The 12615-nt window shown below is 42.7% G+C and overlaps 1 protein-coding gene across 7 annotated transcripts in view; it reads left to right on the top strand.

The window, feature by feature from the left end:
- The window catches only part of PKNOX2 (PBX/knotted 1 homeobox 2), a 90160-nt gene that overhangs the window by 17528 nt on the left and 60017 nt on the right, over positions 1–12615 (top strand). The gene's annotated exons all lie outside the window — the stretch shown is intronic.

Raw genomic sequence — 12615 nt, forward strand, 5'->3', positions numbered from 1 at the left:
CTCACACTCTGCTCACTCTGTGCTCACACTCTGCTCACACTCTGCTCACTCTGTGCTCACACTCTACTCACTCCCTGCTCACTCCCTGCTCACACTCTGCTCACACTCTACTCACTCTGTGCTCACACTCTACTCACTCCCTGCTCACTCCCTGCTCACACTCTGCTCACACTGCTCACACTCTACTCACTCTGTGCTCACACTCTACTCACTCCCTGCTCACACTCTGCTCACACTCTGCTCACACTGCTCACACTCTACTCACTCCCTGCTCACACTCTGCTCACTCCCTGCTCACACTCTACTCACTCTCTACTCACACTTTGCTCACACTCTGCTCACACTCTGCTCACTCCCTGCTCATACTCTACTCACTCTCTACTCACACTGTACTCACACTCTGCTCGCTCCCTGCTCATACTCTACTCACTCTCTACTCACACTCTGCTCACTCCCTGCTCACTCTTTGCTCACTCCGTACTCACGCTCTGCTCACACTCTGCTCACTCTGTGCTCACACTCTGCTCACTCTTTGCTCACTCTTTACTCACTCTTTGCTCACTCTTTGCTCCCTGTGTGATGCCCTGCAGTGGCTCCAGAGGCCAGGCAGAGTTTAGAGAATAAAGTGGGGATTTATTAAAGGCCTTTAACAGATCCACCTTGGGCAGCCAAAGCCTCCCAGAGGCTGCACCCAACATGGACAGTGCTCACCAGTTTTCCACACAATTCTGAGTTTGCTCTATTTACATATCAGGGGTTAATTGTTCAATTCCTTCAGGTAATGAAGTCACATTCCCCCAGTTTGCTCCTCCCCAGTTCATATTTTGTTGATTCTCAAACGTGCAGGGATGATTTTGTGTGACCAAACTGTGAGGAGAGCTTGCTAACACTGCCTGGAGTTCAGAGTTAGGCACTAAGGCAGGGCAGGATTAGAAAAGCTAAAACTGAAGGCACTTTATATATTTGGAAAATAGAAAAGTTAAAACTCTGAATGCAGCACATGCACACTCTGTGCTCACTCCCTACTCACTCCTTGCTCACTCCCACAACTCCATCTCCTTTTTTTCCTCCCACACCCCTGCCCTCCCCACGCTCTCACCACACTCCACAACTCCCTCTCCACCACCAGCAGTGATCGAAAAAACTCCAAAAATCCCAATTTCCCCCCAGTTTTCCTGAGCTTTGCCCATTTCCCAGCAGGACTCAGCCTGCTGGTACCCACTGGAGCATCCCAGATCAGTGGTGGAGGAATTTCACAGCTCCTAAATATTTGTGTGTATTGCTTTGCAGAATATTTCATAAGATCTAATAATATTTTATACTATTCAATAACATTTGATGTATTTGAAATAATTTTACATGATTTTAAATAATCGAATATTATTTAATAATGCATTATTGTGGCATGAGCATCACCTGTGGCTTATGGAAGGCACCAAGGCTAAAAAAAGTCACAGAGAGAATTGTAATAATCCCTTTGGGAACAAAATAATTGGTGACTGAGGAGAAATATGGAAAAGTAAAAGAAAGTAAAATAAATTAACAAAAAAACCCCATGTATTAACGAAACATTAACTCCCAACATGAGCTGACTTCCATGAGAGCTGGGAGTGGGGGGATGCTCTGCTAAAAAATCCCACTCGAAGGAAAAGAAAAGAAAATAAAAATGTTTTATCTCTGCTCCCATTCTGTGATAATGATCTTAACAGAGTTGGGAACTGGCAAGGAAAAAACGTGCGTGGTTTTTAAATGAAAGTCGCCTTCTCTGCACAGGGCTGGGACAGAGATTTGGACTCTCTGACCATTTGGGGGAATATTTTATTAATTATTCAACAGATTTTTATGATTTGAGGGAGTATTTGATTGTTTTTGGAGATGTAGTTTGTTATTTATTTGGGGCTCTTGTTATTTGCTTAGGGCTATTTTATCACTTACGTGGAGTATTTTTATTTTTTTTTGTTATTTATTTGGGGTATTTTATTACTTTGGGCATATTTTGCTTATTTTAGACACTTTGTTGTTTTGGGGGTGTGTTGTTATTTATTTGGAGCATTTTATTTTTTCTATATTTTATAATTCATTTGGGGTATTTTAAAATTCTAATTTAATTTTTTTGCTTATTTGGAGCATTTTATTATTTGGGGGAGTATTTTGTTACTTATTTTGAACATTTTATTTCTTCTGCATTTTATAATTCGTTCGGGGTACTCTTTAATTTTAATTGTAATATTTTAACTTATTCAGAGGATATTTGATTACATTTCGGGATTTTTTTTGTCGTTGGGGAGGATATTTTATGTTTTTCTGCTGCAAACCCTTTTCTGAGGGAGTTTTTTTTGGGGTATAAACAACCTTTAATTCAAACCTCTGTTTGAAAGACTTAATTTCTGCAAATCTCTGTTTAAGGACTTTTTTTTTTTTTTTTCTGAAAACCCCTGCTAATAATAAATTTTTGGGTGCAAACCCCTATTTTAAGGACTTTTTGAGGTACAATTCCCTGCTTGAAGGACTTTTTTTTTTTTGGCAAACCTTTGCTTCAATGGCTTTTTTGGGTGCAAACCCCCAATTTCAAGTTGTTTTTTTTTTCCTGCAAATTGTTTTGGAGGAGCTGCTAAAGCAAAATTGGGTTGGGATGAGAATGGGAACAAAGTGGGGATGGTTTTGGAGGGGATGGGGATTATTTGGTGGAAAGAAAAAAAGGATTTTAGGAGCAAAGAAAGAACCAACCAACAGCTGCTTTGTTGGGTTTTGAGTATGATTTAACCCTTTCCCCCCAAATCCACATCCTTAATGCTTTCTGGTCATAATCTAAATAATACAGATTTTTTGCAAAAATAATTGTGTTTTCCATGTTAACTCCACTTTTCCCCAAATGAGGAGAAAATCCTGGTACCCAATGAGGAGAAAATCCTGGTACCCAATGAGGAGAAAATCCTGGTACCCAATGAGGAGAAATTCCTGGTACCCAATGATGCTCCTCAATGGCATCCCGCGAGCGAAACCTCACTTTTAATCTTTTTATTTTATTTATTTTTTTTTTGAGCTTTAATTCCCACCTGGAACAGGTGATGGAGGAGCATCACAAACATCTCCCATCCCCAACTTTTTTTTTTTTTTTTTTTTCTTTTTTTTTACTCCTGCTAGCTGCATCCAGGTGCTGATTTTTGAGTAAAAAACCCAAAGTTTTCTGCACTTTCCCCCCGCGCCGAGCGCTCGCCACCCCGCTGTCTGTTTTTCCTCGCCGAGGTTCAGTTCTAATTATGTTGATTTTCTCCAGCCCACCCCCCTCCTGGCAAGCTTATTAGGGGGAATATTTTTATTTATTATCATTTCGCCCAACTCCTGCCAGCATTTCCAATTACTCTCGCCGCTTCCTTGTAATTGTCTTTCCGTAATGGCTGCGAAACAATTGCGCTAAATGAGGTGGCTCCGGCGAGATGAGGGTTTCACTTCATTAAAGGCTAATGGATTCCCAGCTCCAGCTCTGTGGGCAAAAAGAAAAAAAAAAAAAAATAAAGTAAAATAAAAAAAAAAAAAAAAAAAAAAAGGGAGGAAAAGATTAAAAAAAAAAAAAAAAAATTTAAACAAGTTCTTTTGTCGCGTTGGGGGAACTCGGCCGGGCACGCTGGGGTTTGGGTGGGTGCTCAGGTGTTAAATGGGTTTTCCCTAAAATCTTTTAGGGGATTTTTAAATTTTATTTTTTTCTCTAAATTGTTGCTAATTTAAACTAGTTTCCTTTTTTTTTTTTTTTTTCCCTTTCTGTTTATATGCTAAATTCTATTCATTGCCATAAATATTATTACAAAGTGTGTGCTACATAGCAGTGTAATAATGTTGATACATACCTTATACTGAGTGAATATAATACACAAATATTTATAAATAATTAAATAACTGCATGGCATAATCCTCTGTTACAGGAATTGGTTAGGATCTATTCACATTGATCTATTTATTTATAATGCTTGATATATAGTGATACACTGATTATAGAATATGTATTGGATTGCTATACAATGCTTGATATAATAAGGAATGATTATCTTGCTATATATTATGTAGTATATATTATTTATAATAGCATTAATTAGAAATATTATATATCTAACTATATATATTTCTCAATATCATCTATTTATTGTTATAAAATATCCATTTCTTCAACCAGAAACTGGCCCCACAGGCAGGGGTGGAGCCAAAGCTTTTGGGGGTTTTGGTTGAATTTTGGAGTCTCACTGGGTATTGGTTTTACTCCTCAAGCAGATATTACTTCAGTGTTATCTTTTCTTTCTGAAAACATTTTAGTTTTGAAATATCTCCCATTTTTCCCCCATCCTTCCTCTTTTTTCCCTTCTTTTGAGGGATGTGGATGTGCTGGGATGGACCTGGGATCCATCATGGTACCCTGTGGAGTTGGGTGTCACAGCTCAGGGAAATGCTTTTTTTTTTTTTTTTTTTTTTTAATATTAAACAAAAATCAATCCCTCCAAGACCCTTATGGTTTTTTTTGGGGGGGATTCTTTATTTTAAAAAGCAAAATCAACCCTCTGGCCATGGGATGGTGCTCAGGGCTGAAGCATCCTGGCACAGATGTGGGAGTGGCAAAGGAAAATTCAGCTGGCAACTGGGGAAAACCCTTGAAAAAAATCAAAATTCACCGTGGGTGAAATACTCAGAGGCACCCCCACAATCAGCAGTGCTTGTGTAGATGTCAGAAAATTCAGAAAAGCTGGTTAGAATGGCCAGCTTGGTTTCTGCACTGTCACCCCTGCTGCATTTCCAGAAATTGCTATTTTTGGCAGCGGGTTCCCCCCCAAAACAAAGGGGAAATGCTTTAATATGGGGGTTGCTCCTCAGAGGAAAATGCTGATTTTTACCAGGGTGTGGGAGGAGAGAAAGCCAAAAACTTGAGAAAAGTTGGGTTTTTTGTGGAAGTTTGACAAATAGATGAAAAACAGCAGCAGAAGGGGTTAATGCTTATGGAATAAATATTGAAGTTACAGTATCTCTATTCCATTGGATCCATGATATTGGATATTACATAGAAATATATGTGTTGGATACACATTGAGTGTGTTGGATATATTCCATTATAGCCATCAATTGGATTATGTTGGATGATTATTTTGAATAGTGCATCATAATAATAATAATTATTATCATTATTTTTCATATATATTTATATAAAATATATATAGGATATAGGTTATATACATATATATACACACATACACACACACATTTAATATATTGGATATATTACAATATATTCAGCCACTGGAAATATTATATGAATGCACTGCATATATGATACCCTTGTAGCCACACTTTTACATAAATTCAATTTTATATCCATTGGAAATATAAAGTATAATATATCCAATATATTAATCCAGTATATACATATCTTTTTTCTATATATCCTCTTTTTCTCTCCTTTCCCACCTAATATCCTCTCTATATGTATAGGATGGTATATAAATGTTCTTTTAAAGGTGTTCTTTATATAAAGTGTGTATATATATATATATATATATATATAAAATGATCCAATTATCTTTATCTTGGATGCTGCTCTTTGCATATTCATCATAGAGAACTCCAACTCTTCTGGGTGTTAAACCACTGAAATATGGATTTGTCCACCAAACCAGGGGAGGAAATCTTTTATTATCTCAGGAAAAGCCCTTTTTTTTTTAATTTAAAAATACCTCTGAACCCCTCATGACTGGCACTGTTCATTGTATCCCACAGTTTCCTATAGCTCTGCCTTGCACAAATCCCGTGCAACAAAAACTGCCTGTGCCCTATGGGAAAAAAAAGCTTAAAAAAGAAAAGAATAATTTTGGATGTAGGAACAAGGGTGTCTCAATGTAAATATATTGCTTTCCTCATAGTAATGGAAATAATATTGGAAATATTGGAAATAATGGAAATATTGGAAATAATGGAAATAATGGAAATAATGGAAATATTGGAAATATTGGAAATAATGGAAATAATGGAAATAATGGAAATAATGGAAATACTGGAAATACTGTCCTTGCAGGAGCCATGGGAATTTCCCACGTGCCACTCCCACCCACGAGCTGCTCGTTCTTACTCCCCCAAAGAGATAAAAGGAGCGAAAATTCGTTTAAAAACCTACAAAATGTATCTTTTCAAGACACTGCCTGACCCCCAAGCCTCACCTTCCAGCACACAGTGTGTGTGTGTGTGCATTTTTCCTAGAAAAATGCCATTTTTGTCACCTTCTGAAGCTTTCTAAAGGTGTGGGCTGCCTTTGCCACACTGGGGCTGATGGGGACAGCTCAGGTTCGATCTTAGCAGCTGTGAGGTTTAAAAAAGCAGCAAAACCACCTAAAATTAGGGTGGTAAAACAGAGAGGGGAGGGGGTTTGGAGCTGTTTCAGCGTTTTATTTGGGGTAAAACCGTGGAATTTTTGGCAGAGCAGGCGCCAGCTGCTGCTGCAGAGCTCCATTAAGCCAGCGCCGGGTGCCACCAGGGCTCTGTTCCACTCCCTTGGCTGCTGGTGCTGATTTTCACCCCTGTCCTTTTGGGGCTCCCTGGCAGCTGGCACCAAGCCAGGGCTGGATGTGCCACTCTTGCCTTCAGCCTTGTTTTTGCAGCATCCTCATCCTCGTTGTGTTGGGTAGCTGGGTTTGAGGGGTTGAACCCGCTCCAAGCTTTTCAGCTTTTCTGTGTTTCCAAAGATTTTAAGATGATTTTTGCACGTTCTGTTCTCTGGGAATGCAAGCACCGTCTTAATAATCAGAATAATTCAGGGTATTATTATGATTATTTTGATTATTTTGATGGTGCAACTTAAATTATTGCAGGTGTGACCTTGCTGGGATGAGTGGCCAGACGGCCAGGGATGCTCACTTCCCAAAAAAAAAAAAAAAAAAAAAAAGCTAGGACAGACTTGATGCAGGGTCTCCTGATGAAGTCAGCGCTTCCCAATTTTAATTAGGCGCCCCTCATTAAGCAGGAAGCTCGTAGAACTGTGGCCCAAACTTCTCCAGTGCTGGACTGTGACATTAGAGCATTTAAATGCATGGAGAAAGAGGCTGGAGGGGTTGCAGAGCATCACACCTCACCCTGTCAGAGCTGCACCCTTGGTTAAGTAATTAAAAAACTGTTTTGCAATTAATTTTTTTAAATTTTTTTTTTAGGATGCAGTATCGAATGGGGCTTTAGCAACACTTAGGTCTTAATTTATCTTCATCCCAGGGAAGAAAATATTGTAATGTGGCTTCCTTGTATTGAAAGCTGAGCAGAGGAATTATTTGCTGTCCAGTTTGGAAACTGGGTGTAACTGGGGTGGGTGACTGGGACTGGTTTTTTTCTCCAGCTGTTGCATTGCTATTGGGTTTGCAGGAAATCCACGGTTTTTTGCAGCTTTCTCTTTCCTGCTCTTACTTCTGAGGTTTAAATCTAGCTCAGGTGTGCCAAGGGAGTGGTGAAAAATTGTATGTTTCCAGGAAGAATCACCTATTCTTTAAAATACAAAATTTTTTATAATAAAAAAAAAAAAAGGCAGTGAACTGAATTTCAAAGTGTGATGCTTTTTAAAACAAATTATTTTTGAAGTTGGGTAAAGACTGGACTACTCTCCACTTCAGATACCTGATTTGCCAGTACAGACAGGTGTAAAAAAATTCAAACTCCAAGCCCCAAGAAACACCCAAATCTTGAAGTTTTCTGATGATCTCAAGAACTAAATATGGAGTTTTGGGACGGTTTTGGTTGGTTTGGGGTTGCTGGAATATCCTTGAAAAGGAGCATCACCATTTAACAACCAAACCCTGTGCTGGGTGCAGAAGTTATTGGCAGTGTGTTTTGCAAGGAATTTTCGATGAAAAGCACTTTTTGAGCAAAAATACCACTGAATTTATGTGCTGGAGCTGTGTGTTGTGGAGCAACAAATGATTTTTGCAGCAAAAAAGAAAACAAACCACTGGGTAGAAATAGCCCATGGATTTTGGGGGAGCTGAGCTGACTTCCAGGCAGGCCTGCACCATGCAGGCAGCCCCAGGCTGGACCTTTTGTGATCCAAACTCTGCCAGAAAATGTCTCTGTTTTTCCCAGCTAGTTCAGTCAGGTTAATAATAAAAAAAACCAACCTATTGCTGCCTTGCTGGAGGGGTTGTGGAGCTGTGCAGGACCTTGCCAGGCTGTTGGCAGCCTGGGAGACATCAAAATGAGCATTTTTTTAAAGAGTTGGATGGAAGTGGGGACTTGCTGAGCTTTGCTTTAGGCCAATGTCTTTGCTTTGGTCCTGGCTCCATCTTCAGTTTGCTCTGCTGGCCTTGGCTGGTTCCAGGCCAGCATCCCTGGACTGGTCCCAGCTGACATCCCTGCTGTGGGCACAGACAGGATTTTGGTTTAATTTTAACTGGCACAGAATCCCAGAATGATTTGATTAACAAGGGACCTTAAAGCTCATCTTGCTCCACCCCCTGCCATGGGCAGGGACACCTCCCACTGTCCCAGGCTGCTCCCAGCCCTGTCCAGCCTGGCCTTGGGCACTGCCAGGGATCCAGGGGCAGCCACAGCTGCTCTGGGCACCCTGTGCCAGCCCTGCCCACCCTGCCAGGGAACAATTCCTTCCCAATATCCCATCCAGCCCTGCCCTCTGGCAGTGGGAGCCATTCCCTGTGTCCTGTCCCTCCATCCCTTGTCCCCAGTCCCTCTCCAGCTCTCCTTTATTCCCTGGCAGGGGCTCTGAGCTCTCCCTGGATCCTTCTCCTCTCCAGGTGAGCACCCCCAGCTCTCCCAGCCTTTCCTCCCAGCAGAGCTGCTCCATCCCTCTGCTCATCCTGGTGCCTCCTCTGGACTGGCTCCAGCAGCTCCAGGTCCTTCCTGTGCTGGGACCCCCGAGCTGGAGGCAGCTCTGCAGGTGGGGTCTCACCTGAGCAGGGCAGAGGGGCAGAATCCCCCCTCCCCTGCTGCCCACGCTGGGGGATCAGCCCAGCACGGGGGGCTCTGGGCCAGCTCTCACCCCCCAAATTCTCCCCTGGTTGTATTTCCCCTTTAACGTTCAGTGCAGATGCCACTTCTCAAATGTGATGGGTAGTGGCTCTCTCCATCTCTGCCCTTTCCCTCAGGAATTCCATCCTCTTGCCAGGTTCATGGAGCTGTGCCCCTCCAGGCTGCATAATGGATGCACTGAATGTTCTTGGATGTTCTTGACCCTGATCTGCAGGTGTGGTCTTAGCTTTGGTCCTTGTGGGCATCCTCATTTTGTATTTAGCTGGAAGTTGTAGTTTGATAAGAGCCAACATCCATGGATTCATTATTGGATCCTTGAGCTAATCCTGCCCAGCCTCCTTGATCTGGTCCTTTCCAGCATCCCTGGCTTGACACCATTCCCGTGCTTTGATTTCAAACATCACTTCTCATCAGCATCCTCACTTTAAATTAACACCATTTCCAGGTTGTATATGTAAATATATATCTGTAGATATATAAATGGACATTTTTTTCCTGCCAATTCCCATTTTTTGCATCAGTTTTTCATTAAAGAACATCCCAGTGAGAGAGGGGTAGCAGTTCCCCAGCTGGTGTTCATGCAGGGGTCACGTATGCAGTGAAACCTGACAAGGTCAAGCCAAGAATTTGTTTTTCTTAACAAAAACGAGCAAAAAAAATCACCAGCAAGTTGTATTTTACTGAGCTGAATAAGAAGTCAAGATGAGCATCCCCAGTCCCACATCAGCCCTGCTGCTTTCAGCTCTTGACTTGAAAATTCAAGCAAAACTTTGCAAAAAGAGTCTTTTTTTCTTGTTTTTTTGGGGATGCTGCAGCTTCAGCATGGGGCTGCGGGCACCTCTCTGCTCCCACTCCGTGGAAACCCGTGGCAGCCGGCTGCATACTCGTTGTAAAGATAATTAAGTTGCATTTCTGTGCGTTGTTTACTGTTCCTCTGATCCAACTGTTCCCCTGAGACTTCAGCTCGGGGCTCGTTTTTGTTTTGCAAACCTCCTCGCGAGTGTGCCCTTCACTCTGCTTCGGGAACAATTTTAATTTTACTATTATTAAACCATCCCAGACGTTGCCTTATTATGTGCCTCGGAGCTGAAATTCCTGAAGGAGGGGAGGGAGCACCACTCACATCTGGGCTTGTTCTGCAGATGTTTGCTCTGTTCTAGGAAGGAGCAGACATTAAAGCCTGAGGTTGGAGGGATTTTGCCCCAGGATGGGTTTGCACAGGTCGGTGTGGGATGGAAATGGCTTTGGCACAAAGGAAAACGCCAAAACTTAATTCATCCTAGGCGAGAGAAGGGTGTGAAAAAATCTTGTCTTGGCTTCTTCGAAAAGAAATGAATGTATTTTTTTTTTTAATCCCGAAGAAGTGATTTCAAAAGAGAACAGTAATTAAAAAATAATTAAATAAATAGAACGAATAGGAAAGATCCGCACCGCTCACCTGGGGAGCCAGAACCTGAAATTTTGGCACGGGCTTCACCATCCAATGCTCCTTTGCCCTTTTTAAACTCTGAAGTGGGAGCCCAAGATCCGGGGAGGGGTGCAGTGCAGGGCCTGGGGGGCAGCAGGGCTGGGGTTTGTGTCCCGTGCGCGTTCACGTTCCCCGTGCGCGCTCCTGCGGCGTCTTCTGCATTTCTGTGCCTGCCCGGGCCTGTCCCCAGATGTGCATTGCCCTGTCCCCAGATGTGCATTGGCCTGTCCCCAGATGTGTCCTGCCCTGTCCCCAGGTGTGCCGTGCCGTGTCCCCAGATGTGCATTGCCCTGTCCCCAGATGTTCATTGGCCTGTCCCCAGGTGTGCCCTGCCCTGTCCCCAGATGTGCATTGCCCTGTCCCCAGATGTGTCCTGCCCTGTCCCCAGATGTGTCCTGCCCTGTCCCCAGATGTGCCTTGCCCTGTCCCCAGATGTGTCCTGCCCTGTCCCCAGATGTGCCTTGCCCTGTCCCCAGATGTGCATTGCCCTGTCCCCAGATGTGTCCTGCCCTGTCCCCAGATGTGCCCTGCCCTGTCCCCAAATGTTCATTGGCCTGTCCCCAGATGTGTCCTGCCCTGTCCCCAGATGTGCATTGCCCTGTCCCCAGATGTGCCCTGCCCTGTCCCCAGATGTGCCCTGGCCTGTCCCCAGATGTGCATTGCCCTGTCCCCAGGTGTGCCCTCCCATGTCCCCAGATGTGTCCTGCCCTGTCCCCAGGTGTGCCTTGCCCTGTCCCCAGGTGTGCCCTGCCCTGTCCCCGATGTCCCTCGGCCTCTGTGGCTGTGCCTGCACCTGTGTGCACCTTTCCCCCGTGCATTTCCAGGTGCTCTTTGCACACCGCGCTCCCCTCCCGTTTTTCCTTGTGCCGTTGCACATCGGCAGGTATTTGCATATATGCAAACACACCCAGGCACGTCAATCTGCATAGCAAACCATCCATTTTTGCCCACTGAGCCCCAGTGAAGCAGAGCTGCCCGCACTCGTGGCCATCCCCACATCGAGCTCTCCTGATTTACACACCCTCAATAACTTTCTTCCCATTATCCCTAACCCATAGACTCTGGGAAGTTTAATTTCTTCTCTCTAGTAATCACCATTAAATAGAAATTGTCTTTTTCTGTGTAAACACGTCATTAGCGAAGCTGCTTTCTGCAGGGTCCAGATTTCATTTTTATTAAAATGAAACATTTTTTCGGCTCCTCACTGTGTCCGGAGATGAAGAGGATAATTTTAACCCGTTGGGTTGGCCACAGATAATTGCACCAGCGTTTGATTGGGGCGATTAGGGAAATATCTTCTTTTCATGCAGAATTTGCATTTTTCCCTCTTCCTTCTCTGGAGCAGAATTGTGCTTTCCTACCCAGCCAGTTTAATGATTGTTATCAATCCTAATAAATAGCTTTTTATCTTCCCTTTATTGACTTCTTTTTTTAGCTGGGATGGGTTGAAAACCAAGTCCAGGTAAAAACTCGGAATGGGGAAAGGCACCAAATTTCAGCTCCTTTTTGGGAGGTTGATGCTCAATAAGGGGATTTTTTTTTTTTTTTTTTTTTTTTCTTTTTGGCACTGAAAGCATCCCTGATATGATGCAGTGGAGTTTTGCAGGGGGAGAGAGGTGGGTTCAGTGCCAGGGGGGTCACATTCCCCCCAAATCTGTGCTCTGCTTTTCCAGTGGTCCCACATCCAGCAGGTACCTCTGGGAAAAGATGTTTTCCCCACTAAATGCCCAAGAAAATCCTAAGGCTCACACATACATAAATCCATCTCTATGATACATCTCACATCAGACAAATAATATATGGGAATGATAGGTAATATACATTAGAATAATACATAATATATGTTATTCCCATCTCATCATAGATATATAACCATGTAAGGAAATAATAGAGACTAAATAATTCCCATCTTTTATAATAGGTATGGCATGATGTAAAATAGATTCATGTATAATCTATGATTGGGATATAACTAATACATATTACTCTAATATGTTCTGTATTCTATCTAACATATAAACATGTAATGCTAGAGAACATCTAAACTTCTTTAAATGTAACCTGTAACATAAAGCATATATAAAATATATAACATTATGGGATGTGGTGGCCATAATCATACCTTGAATTTCTGCCTGGATTGCTAAAAACCC

The sequence above is a fragment of the Sturnus vulgaris genome, chromosome 23 (genome assembly GCF_052056855.1).
Source record: "Sturnus vulgaris isolate bStuVul1 chromosome 23, bStuVul1.hap1, whole genome shotgun sequence".
Lineage (NCBI taxonomy): Eukaryota > Metazoa > Chordata > Aves > Passeriformes > Sturnidae > Sturnus > Sturnus vulgaris.